The sequence below is a fragment of the Canis lupus genome, chromosome 8, assembly GCF_048164855.1.
Source record: "Canis lupus baileyi chromosome 8, mCanLup2.hap1, whole genome shotgun sequence".
Taxonomy (NCBI): Eukaryota; Metazoa; Chordata; class Mammalia; order Carnivora; family Canidae; genus Canis; species Canis lupus.
In genome coordinates this window covers 3,432,357-3,444,497 of record NC_132845.1, presented here as the reverse complement: position 1 = coordinate 3,444,497, position 12,141 = coordinate 3,432,357, and the positions used below count along the sequence as shown (strand labels likewise).

Below are 12,141 nucleotides of genomic sequence, written 5' to 3'. Positions count from 1 at the left end.
TCAAGCAGTATTTTCTGTAAGGTTCCCATAGTATTCAACACACACACACACACACACAACTTTTTGTTGTTGTTTTTTAAAGCACTAACTATGTGGCAGACACTAAACTCATTTCTGGGCTTCACCATGAATAAGTCAACCAGGGCCCTTAATAGTTTAGCAGGGTCAATAAATGGTTTAAACAAGCAGTTTTACAATGTGGGTTAGTAAAGCCACACAGTTAATGTCCCGGGGGCAATGCAAGCTTTAAGAGAGTTCCATTAAACTTGTCTGAAGGCTTGGGATAGGGATGTCAGGATGAACTTCCCAGAGAAATAACATCTGAGGTTCAGTGGTAGGTCTAGTCCCTGGGACATTTCAGTTTAATCCTCATAAAATAGCCCTTTCAAGTATATGTTACTATTTCCATTTTAAAGAATTAAATGTGAAGGCTTAAAAAATTGAACAGTGCGCAAATTTCTAAGGCTAGCAAGTGTCAGGAAGTATTGTGATTCAACCCCCACGTTGTTCTAAATTCAGGGTACAGTCATCCTTGGAGAAACCGTATCAGCATTTCCCCAGATTCCAGTTCACCTGTTTTTAGAGAACACCTGTTTTTAGGTGGGGGGTTTACTTCTCTGCTCTTAGGGTTTACTTTCAGAGTGACTTGAGGACGTAATGGCAAAATCACAGAATTCTGACCTTGAGAAATGATTTATTCATGGAGATAAGAAAATATGCAGCATTCCAGCAAGGAAAGGTCCAGCCAGAAACCCATGGCTGAAATTTCAGCTTCGCCTAAGTCACAGTGGAATTTTACATCCCTTGGAGGCACTTGATTTTCTGAGCCAGCCAGGCACTGAGATATGACGGGGCCAGCTGTCCATTAGATGCTACTGCTGGATGGATTCTCAAGCAAGAAATGCATTGATATTTGGGGAAGTTCTGGTACTTTCTGTAGGAAAGAGTTCAGATGAAATGAATATAAATTGTATGTTGGTTACATATTCAAATTTTGCCATAATTTACTATTCTTGTAATTATAAATATTCACTTTCATTTCTTATTTATTTTAGCCCCAGATGTCTTCTCTCTCTTTTGCTCTCTCACTCTCTGTCCCTCATGCACTTGTACACACGACACACACACACACACACACACACACACACTTCTTGAGGCACACACGTCTCTCTTAAAGCAGCAAAGATTTAAGAATAACAAAAGAATTGATGATGATAGAGAAAAGGTAAGTATATTTGAGGTTTCTCAAGAGATTACCAACACATATATTTTAAAAAACGTTGAGCAAACAACAGCAACAACAACAAAAAATAAGCTTATGGGATTTAGCAAAACTAAGACATTATTATTAGTATTAAGAGACAGGATATTTTTAGTTTACTGATATATGCATGGGCAATTATAATACAGCCTGTCCTACCCAGGTTATGTCTTTAACATATTTCTAGCAATTTAAACATAGAATTAGCACAGCGGGAAAAGACTTTTTTAAGCAACTATACTTGAAAAGTAAATGTTCTTTATAAAGAATGTTTTTGGGACACTGTAGTTGATCTGTAAGCTAATATTATAATAATTCTCACACAAATTCTGATTCCCCTAACCCTCTGTAGATAGAAACTGAAGGTTAAAAGGTAGAAAAATTAGAGGCAAATATGCTGATAGTTTTAAAGAAGTAGTTAAATAGCTTAACAGTAAAAACAGTAATATATATAATATATTATAATAAATTAATAATTAGCTTTTAAAAAGTAGTAATATATGTATATATATCTTTTAAGAAGTAGTTAAATAGCTTAACAGTAAAAACATAAAATACAATATTAATATATCATATTGTGTTACAATATATTATATATATTAGCTTTTAAAAAGTAGTAAAATTAGTTTTATATATATATATATATAGCTTTAAAAAAGTAGTTAAATAGCTTAACAGTAAAAGCAATTTTATATATAAAATTTTATATATATATATATGTTACAGTGTTCCAGGTACCAGAAAGTTTTAAACTGTAGTAAAAATATCCTTAGGGGTTATGATGGTTTTTCTAAGTCTTGTGCAGAAACAGATAGGTTTTAAATATTTTTTCTCTTAAATTATTGTATGCATTCTTTCTTAAAAGTCACCTGCCTGGAGTAGGTTGGATTGGTAGCTCCTGCTTTCACCATTGTCTTTCCCAAATCTTGTGAATGTGCAGACACATCAAGGAGCATCACTCAAAGTGCAAATCCTTCAGTCACAAAACCAAGAGACTAAAATATTGCTGTTGACGTAGAGACAGTGAGTAATTCTAGAGTCTGGCAAATCCTTCCACAGTTTAGGCAATTCCCACTTTGCTTCCAGCATGTCTGCAGAAAGATCTAATAGTTACACACTGATAGAGCATTAGGAATTAAAGCAGAATTACATCACCCTAATGGATCTAGGGATTTGAGTGGTGTCACTATAACGGGACTTTTTCCAGCCTTATTTAAGAGAACAGAATTTCTCAGAATTGATTCTAGACCTTGTCTCGTGTAAGCAAATCATATGCTCATTTAAGCAAGGAAGTTTGTTCATGTATCTTAATAAAACCGCCTCATTAAGACATTCATTATTAACTATGTGAAGTAAAAAAACGTTTAAAAAGATATGTATCAAAATGTGACATATATAATTCACTCCTAGTAATTGTAAAAATACACTCCTAGTAATTATAAAAATAAATTCATCCAGAATATTGTTTTGAACTTAGATTCTTACAGTCATACAGAGCTTCTTGTAACCACTTTTTATATGTTTGGTTTTATTGAAGAGAAAATAAAGTATCAATAAAATACTTGAAAAAATTTTTTAAAATCGGCTTAGGATCAAACTACATGGCAGAAATAGAATGGAAATACGAGTTAGAGAATAAAAAGAAACAATATAGCATTTCTTTTAAAGTAGAACTTGTTCATTTTTTTAAATAGATGATTTGAATATCCAATCACTATGTTATTTAGATTTCCTTGGACACATTTAAAAGTGAGAAATAACAAGTTTATTATAAAATAGCCATATTTATAATAACCAGAAATTATAATTTTTGCAAATATATAAGATTATGTTAAAAATTTTAGGTGGCAGTTTAAAAATTAAAAGAGTTTATATAGGATAGAAAATCATTTCATGGACCATAGGAGTAAAAAGGAAACAGTAACCTTTTTTCATCTCACCGAATTTGGGAACATCACTGTGCTGGTGTAATCTCCAAACAGAGATTTGTATAACCGTGGTCTAGAATTTTGAGGAAAGTTAACTCATAAAATACTGTAATATAAAATATTTACAGTTATATTTTGCTTTATAACTTTATAAATCTATCTCCCGGGCACAGTCTCATCTGGTCTTATTCCAAAATTAGAGTTCTTAGTACCGGTGGTACTGTTTCCTTTTTGCAAATAAGTAAAGCTTTAATAGAGATTGAATTACTTGCCCCAAACCATAGTTAGTAAACCAGGGAGCTAGTTTCTAAACATAAGTGTTCCATCTCAATATAATTATATATTTATTTAATGAATATATATATATATATATATATATATATATATAAAATACCAAAGCTCTCTTTTTCTGTATATTCTGCTTATAAGTTATAAGATAGAGAAATAGAAAGGGAAAGAAAAAAGAAAGCCTTTCTGGAAGTTCAAGAATGATAAAATAGGAGAGGTACTTTAAGGTTGACTCTTTATCTGTAAAATTATTTCATGCGATCCAGCACTTTGCTATGACAGTGTAGATAATGTTTTGCAGTATCAAGCCAGACTCTCCAAATGCCTCTTTTCCTCTTTTTTCTCTTATGCTTCATATTGCAGGGTCATTTGTTGGTGGTGATGGTGGTAGTAGTTGGTTTTGTTTCTAAACAGAGCCCACTGGGTGTTATGCTATATGTTGGCAGATTGAACTCCAATAAAAAATATTTAAAAAATAAACAGAGCTAACCACGGGAAGGTATTTTAATAATAGTTGCTCTTAATTACACACTAACCACATAACTGTCTTCATCCTGAACACCTTAAACAAACTAATACGATCGTCATAACAATCTTGTCATATGAATTTTACTAACCCCCTTTTACAGGTTAGAAAATTGAGGTAAATTAAGTTGTTCAGTCCCACAGCTAGTACACATGAACACTTGCATTTGAACTCCAACATAAACTATAGTAATTAATCACTCCACTGTGCTTCCTCTCAGCGACAAATAATTTGTCCATGTGATCTAACAAAAAAACTTAAATTTAAGACTACTTTTTAACATCTTTTTGAGGAAATATAATCAGTTTAAATTTGTTGGCAGGAAGCGATGGAAAAAAAAAACTACTTTTTTTTTTCCTCTGCGGCATATTTCCTAATTTATATTTTAAGGCATAGCTCATACTGAAATATGGTTTAGTCAATTTTCTCAAGAGAGGACAGATAAATATGGATTAATGGCTACTTTAGTTAATGATTGCAAGGCTGGCTTTAATTAATTGTGCTATGTAGCCATTCTTTATTCATAAAATAAAATTTGTGCTCAGAATATTTTTATTAGAAAAAAAATGTGCAAGAAGAAAAATCCAGCAGTGACCAGCAGCATGTTTAAAGACCAATACAAGCAGAGAGAGCGCGGGGGAGTATAATCTTTGTAATTCTTTTTGTTTTCTGAATTTGTGCATTCACGGATGCTGTAAAGAAGCAGCGTAGACTGATAATTAGTTTGACCAAAGAGATACGTTCAGATTTTCTGTGTACCCATTTGGTATATTTCTTATTTTATCATCTGTATTTACGTGCACATAGAATACTTTCTAAATGACCTAAACAGAAAGCTGGTTGTTAGAAGAGAGTAGAGTTGCTGGTAATTGTCTTTAGTACAGAATTCCATTTTATTTTTCCTCTTGTTTTGAGAATGAGGTGTCTGTCCCTGGCTCCATCCCAAAGAGGCTGTAATAGAGAGGCCTGCCTAGGCCCCAGAGCTTTCTCAGCCACTTCTCCGGGCCTGACTGCATTCTCCCTCTCTGGTGCTGCTATTTTAAACATCTCCTGCATGCATTTTGAATGTAGTGTTCATTCCCTTTATAGCTCCTGAGGTGAAAGTCCAACTTCTCCAGGAAGCAGCTGCTGGGGAGACAGCACTGCAGACAAATTCTCCCCACAGCGGTTCAGAGCACCTGCCAGTTAACAGAAAATTTGAAGTCCTTCCAGATCCAAATATCTCACATTCAAGTCCATGTGGGAGAAAGCAAGCTGGTTTAGTTGAATTCGAAAGCTAAAAAAGTGGCAAAGACAAAGAAATTTTCTATTTGATTCATGGTTAAAACCATTGGAGCCAAGCTAGTCCTCAACTAAATTTTCAAATATGTGGCACCTCTTCCTGTTTACATTCTCTGCCTCCTTCATCAATCCTGCACTCAGGCATTCAGGGTTCGTAATGCAGGGATAGTAGGACCTACCTAACTCGCAGCGTGGCTTTGTTAGTTTTAAATGAGACCATGTATTAAAACATTTTCTCTACCTCTTAACCCAGAGTCATCATTCTGCAAGTGGGACTTACTACTATTATCAGAGGATGATGATTAGACCTCAGTAACGACTTTCCTACTTCTTTTAGTTATAATGTACCCAGGCTCTTTTTCACTCTATACTTACCTTATGTAATAAATGAGAATTTATATGTTGAGTGATTTACAAATAGTGTCTTGAAGAACTCTAAGCATAAGCGTTCTTAGCATTGACCCTTCTAAACACATATACACCCAAAAAGTATTATTTACAGGTCTTTCCCCTCCAATTTACAATATCAAAAATATATAAGTAGTTTGAGAATTTGGTTGTATAGGTAGATAGTAGCTGATAACTTTTCAATCTCTTATTCAAGATATTTTGTTTTAATATAGCTGTATTATTGAAAAGCAGTGCTGGAATGAAATATATAGGAAAGAGATTTATTTCTCTTGCAAAATAAGAAATCAATGTTATTGGATATTTTGTTTATAAAATATGCCCAACATGACATAATATCCATTCTAGAAATAAATGTACATGTGCCATTAATATTACTTGGGGAGTGTTAATTAGCTAATAAGTGCCTAGATATTTAATGCAATTGTTTCATAATAAAGATATTTCCATGCATTACAGATTGTGATAAGCAAGTCATCTGCAAGTTACTCACCCTCTCTATACCTCACTTTCTCCTTTGTAAAATGGGCATTGTAACAGTACTCGACAGGAGCTATTTTAAAAGTTCTTTGTGAAGAAATGTATGCGTTGGGCTTACAACAATATCTGGCCGTCGTGATAGCATGTTATCATAGACGACAAGCAACATTACTGAACCATTACCTGCAGAAGTGCATTTTCACCTACGTATCTCTTAAAAATATGTATTATTTATTTTTATTTTTACATTTAAAAAAATATTTAAAAGTATAATTCTCATCATCTCTAGGGGCGAGTACTTCACCAAATTACTGAAACTCGGACAAATTGCTGATTTGGCGGATTTCCCTTGACAAAAATCTCACACTCCCTGCACACAGGAAAATAGAAAGATAATAGAATTTGTTTTCTGCCCCGGGGCGGTTTCTACTATAGTAGTGGTAAAGGAGATCTGGAAATATTAAATCAACCTAATGTTATATATAATATTATTATCTAGCAAACATCATGTATTATATAATGTAGATATCCATATGTATGATATTACCTAGGGAATGACTATCATCAAAGACATTAAGAAGGCTGTGCCTTAAAAGCAAAGGCAGGTAGGAAAGGGAATAGAATTTGTCCTGGTCTGTTTAATCTCTGCTTTACTTCCTTTACTTCGTTTCGGTCTGGAAGCCAGGATATCAAAACTCTTTGTAGGAGGAATTAGCATGGCGATTGTATGGGATCGTGAATTATTTTTTCTTTTTTCTTTACGCTTTTGAAAGCTCTCCTGTCACATTTAGAACTTTGTGATACAATGAAAAGACAGCTGTGAAGGTAGCTGGCCAGCTCCTTCATAGGAATATCATTTTCACATGGTTTAGCTTTGATTCCAAGGGTAATAGCACTTTTCTTCTTTTATTAATTAGTGCCTTTAATAGGAGCTTTCATTAATCAACATGTCTTATGAAAAGCTGGTCTCTTTCCATAGAGCTGAATAAATCCTGCTGTGTTGGGTACTGGTAATGGTGCTAAGGCTTATGTTTTTGGAATGTGTTATGGAGAATTAGAGATATGAAAGAAAAAGAAATCAATCCTCAGCAGCCATAGGCTTTTTTTTTTTTCTTAATAGAGCTTTAAGAAATAATAAATAGCCCCAATATGCTAATTTCCGCCAAATTTTCTGATATCCACCTTTCAGATTTAATCATCACAGGAGGTATCATCACAGAGCCTGTTAGAATTATTCCACCATCATTTTGATCAACTAGCAGCTCACCAAATGGGACTTTTTACCCCCCAGATCAGGGCCTGCCTAAGAGTGTGTAGTAATGTCATTTCAGAAACAGCAATGGCATTCTTATTAAAAAACACCCACTGTTAAGCCCAGATTTATATAATTAACAACCATGAAACAAAATTAAATATTCAGGTTATTTTCTATACATTTTCCGGCGACCAGATGTTTGGAGCTATGATTACAAAACATCCAGATGATTGACTCAAAATGTAAGTATTTGTCATGATATTTGGTTGGCATGGTGTTAACACAGCTTATGGGGAAGAGTGTATTTTTGGAGCTGCTTCACTCATCTCCCAATGAAGTGTAGGTAGTCTAGCAGGTTTTTCAAGTGAAAAAAACCTTTTTTTTTTTTCAAGAAAAGCCATGCTGTACTCAATTCAAGATATATTCATTATCAAACATTTTTTTTTTATTCAGATAATGCCGTTGTCTCTACTTCAAAGGGATCCTAAGATCACTAGCTGTTAAAATGTTTCGTTTTGGAGTCCAGAGGGGAAAAAGGATCTGAGTCTGTGACCTGAGGATTGTTGTTCCATCCAGCTTGTGATCTGTCTACCTCACCAACTGTCCCTCATGCATTAATCCCTCCAGCACCAGTGGGACAATCCCTCACCCTGGGAATGTCTGACATAGTCTAGCCCAGGGTTGAGTGTAGACCAACTGGCTTTGTTCAAGATACAATCTCTCAGTCCCTTTGTTTCTCCATTATTAAAATGGATAATAGTATCTGGCTTGTATAGGGTTATGTGAAGATTAAGTAGGATAGTAATTGCAAGTGCCTAACAAAGTGCCTAGCACATACAAGGAGGATATTCAGTGGGTTAGAAGGGTTCCTGAAATATAGGGTTAAATGCAGTTCTTTTTTATTTCCAGTAGTTCTGAGCCCAGTTCACCTCTGCCTCATACCTCCCACGTTGCTCTCTTCACTGAGCTTGGTTCCCCACCTGCTGTCTCAGATCGCTTAGTTCATCCTGGGTATCCTGCAGCAGTTACTGTTTGTACCGCATTTATTTGCGTTTAATTGTATGTTATTGTACGTTAATGTGGGCATGGCTTTGCTTTCCCGAGGAGGTTGCACTTTGGAAGTTTTCATTGACCTTATCATCGGGTTCCTTCTTCTAAAAGTATCTTAATTTTTGCCTTCATTCCTCCATTCAATAAATATTTATATTTATTTTCAACTCTCCATATAGGCCCCTGGAATACACAGAAGTGACCAGATAGAGGTCCTGAATGCTATTTCTAGCAGGAGAGACAGAAAATAACCCATCAACTAAATAGATAATGCATCTCATGGGACTGTGACGGTGGTGTTATTTTTGCTTTAATACATAGGAACTTCAGTAAAGACCTAAGGAAGATAGGGAATAAGTTATACGGATCTCTGGGGGAAGAGAGTTCCAGGCAGAAGGACAGCAGATGCAAACTTCCTGGGGCAAGAGCACACAGGACGTGGAAGCACAGCTAGGGGACCTCAATCTGGAACAGAGAAAACTGGAGGAGGGGTAGCTGCTAAGGTCAGAGAGGCATCGGGGACAAGATTACGTGAGATCATTGACCACTGTCAGGATTAGAATTTTTCCTATGAGGGAAATAGGAAATGAAATAAGAAGGGTTGTTGATGATCTGATTTAAACTTTACAAAGTTTATTCTGTTTATTGTAGAGAGAATAAATGATGCTCTACAGATGTCAGGCGCAGAAACCAGACATTCAGGCAATTGCAATAATCCAATTATAATAACAACGGAATTATTTATTTTTACTTCATATTCTGCATGATGGGGCTCTTCATGAATGTATTCTATCATCCTTCCTAAATTAGGAATTTTGTATGGGCCAGGATTCTAACACGCTTATATCTTTAGACATTAGAATTCTTAAAACCAGAAAAAGAAATTTTTGTGGTGCCCGAAGAGTACAAAGCTAAGTTATCCCCACTTGCCATTCTTCTTTCATCCTTCCCCACACACCTACCTTACTCGGTCATGCCCTGATTATCTTCCTCCAGAATTCCTTCTTAATACATTATATGCATGTCCAGCAATACCTCTTTCTATTGTAAAGGGAAAAAATAGGGTGGATGTGAAGAACAAAGAGGAGATAGAAAGAAGACATAGTCCTTATAATTAGGAATGCTTATGTGTGTGTTTGACCTATTTCATATATTTGATAGAATTATCTCACGGTTCTCCTTAAAACTATACATCTCTATGTAAAGTATCTTATGGTTTTATTAAAAAAAAAGCCATTCCTAGATTCTGCTATTCCTAATTCATAAAATTCCATCTATGATAATTTGAGAATAATGCTACAGAAATCGAAAGAAGTAATACCAAAAAAAAAAAAAAAAGTTTTTGGCTTTTGTTTTTCAGTTGAGTCTCATTCAAGGATCTTCATAACGTATGTCTTGGAAAGCTTTAGGTCAGGACCAATAGCAATTGTGAGATATACTTATCCAAGCAAGGAGACATAGAAAGCTCCCTTTTCATTTTTTCATGGGGAAGAAGTTAAATTCTACGATGATCCCAGAACGGAGGAAATAGTGCTTATGCTAAGACCAGGATTTATAACCCAGATTTGGTCTATGAACGCTCAGGTATCTAAGGGCTAGTTAATCTCTGTGGTCTTCCTGATGATACCTCCCCAAATAAAGATAAAGCTGTTTCTGTCTCAAGGGAAAGGAAAATGCCAGGCCGAGGGTTCTAAGTCACACTTTCACGGTAAAACGTCCATTAATAATTAATTTTCTGCTTCCTTTAGAATAGGACAGGTTAAACAGTTGGTCATATTCAGTAAATAAGAAATTACTTGCAGTAATTTCTGCAACATTCTGATCATCTTCCCATTTCTGAAGCCTATCTTAAAAGTCTTTGATCTACATCATGGAAGAAAGGATATTGAATAATATAGAAATACCAGGCTTGATTCTGAATTCCACTTTGTCACCCACTAACAGGGTGGTTTGGGCAAGTCATTTGACCTAAACATTCCATTTATTTTTCTAGCGATGAATCGGGCACAGCAATCCATACCCCGGAGGGTTGTAATGAGCACCGGATAGGATGATGTGCCAAGGCCGTGAATGCAGAGGTCACACAGCAAACACTTGATGGACCCATATATCACCTACAAGCCTTGTAATGATCAGAGTCCTGGTAGCGGTGATTCCGTGTTCTACACTATACCAGGGGACACGTGATCTTGTGAAATGGGAACTATGTCCCCTCTATCTTCTTTCCGCACGGCATTAAGGATGACAGTATTCCATAATTGTTTAATTATGTCATGAAAGTAGGTTTTATTTTCTTCATTAATTACATAAGGAAAAGCTTTTCAATTAACAATGACCTTTATGACTTTACTAGGGTGGATTCTGTAGATGGTGAAGCTGACTGCAAATTAGATTTTGCGGCGTACCTTGTCCCTTATTTTTCCCCCACTGATGAGTTTTATACAGTTGGCAGCAGCCTACCCTGTTGCATTCAGCCTGCAGTTTTGTAGTAATCTCAAACCCTGTGTTCAATCCCCGGAGGTGTTCTGTAGAAATCCTGTCAAACTATTTCGATGTATGTGTGTTTTCATTCCGTAGATGTGCTCTGTACTCATTTAAGAAAACTAGTCTTTAATTTGTATCAGGACATTTTCCAGATGAAACACAGAATTCCAGGCCTCAGCAAAGTCATAGGACCGCAGCCTTCTTCTCCTCTGAATCATGGTGTCTGACTTCTAGTAGATACAAAGCTGTATTTCTGAATCTTGTAATAAATATACAACTCTGAATAAATGGCTTCAAAATTGGCCTTAAAATCTACTAAGTGTCATCACCCCTGCTGTCATCATCTGGCTCCAGTTTCCCTTTCCAGTTTCACCTCTCGCCCCTCCCACGCCGCACTCATGCTTCTTTGTACTTCCTCGGCTTCCTGTGGCTTTCTCCCTCTCTCCTTCCCCTGGTGTTACCCACAGATGGCACCTCTGTCTAAATGTCACGGCTCCCACTCCTTACCTCTTTATCCAAGGCATTCCTTGTTCCATAAAGTCTTCCTCGATACCCCCAGTGGCTCCTTCTGAGTCAAATAACTCTCTTCCATGCTTTGTGCCTGATTTAATCAAACGATCTCTCTATCTAGTGTTGATTCGCTTGCTTGACTCTCTTCCTTACTGGACTACAAGTTTTGGAGAGCAAAGGCAATACCGTTTTTAAATCCATAAATAGTAGACGCTCCATGGATGTTTGTGGGTTAAACGAATGCTTCCTCGAGAGACTATTGGTTAGTTTACTGAAAAGACAGCAAGAATTTGCTCCTAAAGGTAGCCTGTAAGTCTTGTCTTCCTTAATTACAACAGCAATATTTTCAGTAAAATGCAATTTATAGTTTCAGTGCACAGGCTTACCACTCTTTAAAGGCATAATTTAAAAAATAAACATGGTATGGTTCTCTATTCTCTGCTTTCTATCTAGTATCTGGTCCACTGTATTAGAATTGGATGTGGTTAAAACAAGCCAACTCATTGACCTTTCCTACTTCTAATTCCAGAGGAAAAACGTTTTAGTGTTGAATATGGTTATTTGAATGAATTTAACTTTATTTAAATTTACTTGTCATCCAGACAGAACAAAAAAGGGTTTTGACTGGCTTCAAGTTAAAACGCACATACACACACACACACACATCCCA

The 12,141-nt window shown here is 35.8% G+C and overlaps 1 protein-coding gene across 2 annotated transcripts in view; it reads left to right on the top strand.

Annotated features, from left to right (window-relative positions):
• NEGR1 (neuronal growth regulator 1) overlaps positions 1–12,141 on the top strand; it is an 812,983-nt gene that overhangs the window by 326,703 nt on the left and 474,139 nt on the right. The gene's annotated exons all lie outside the window — the stretch shown is intronic.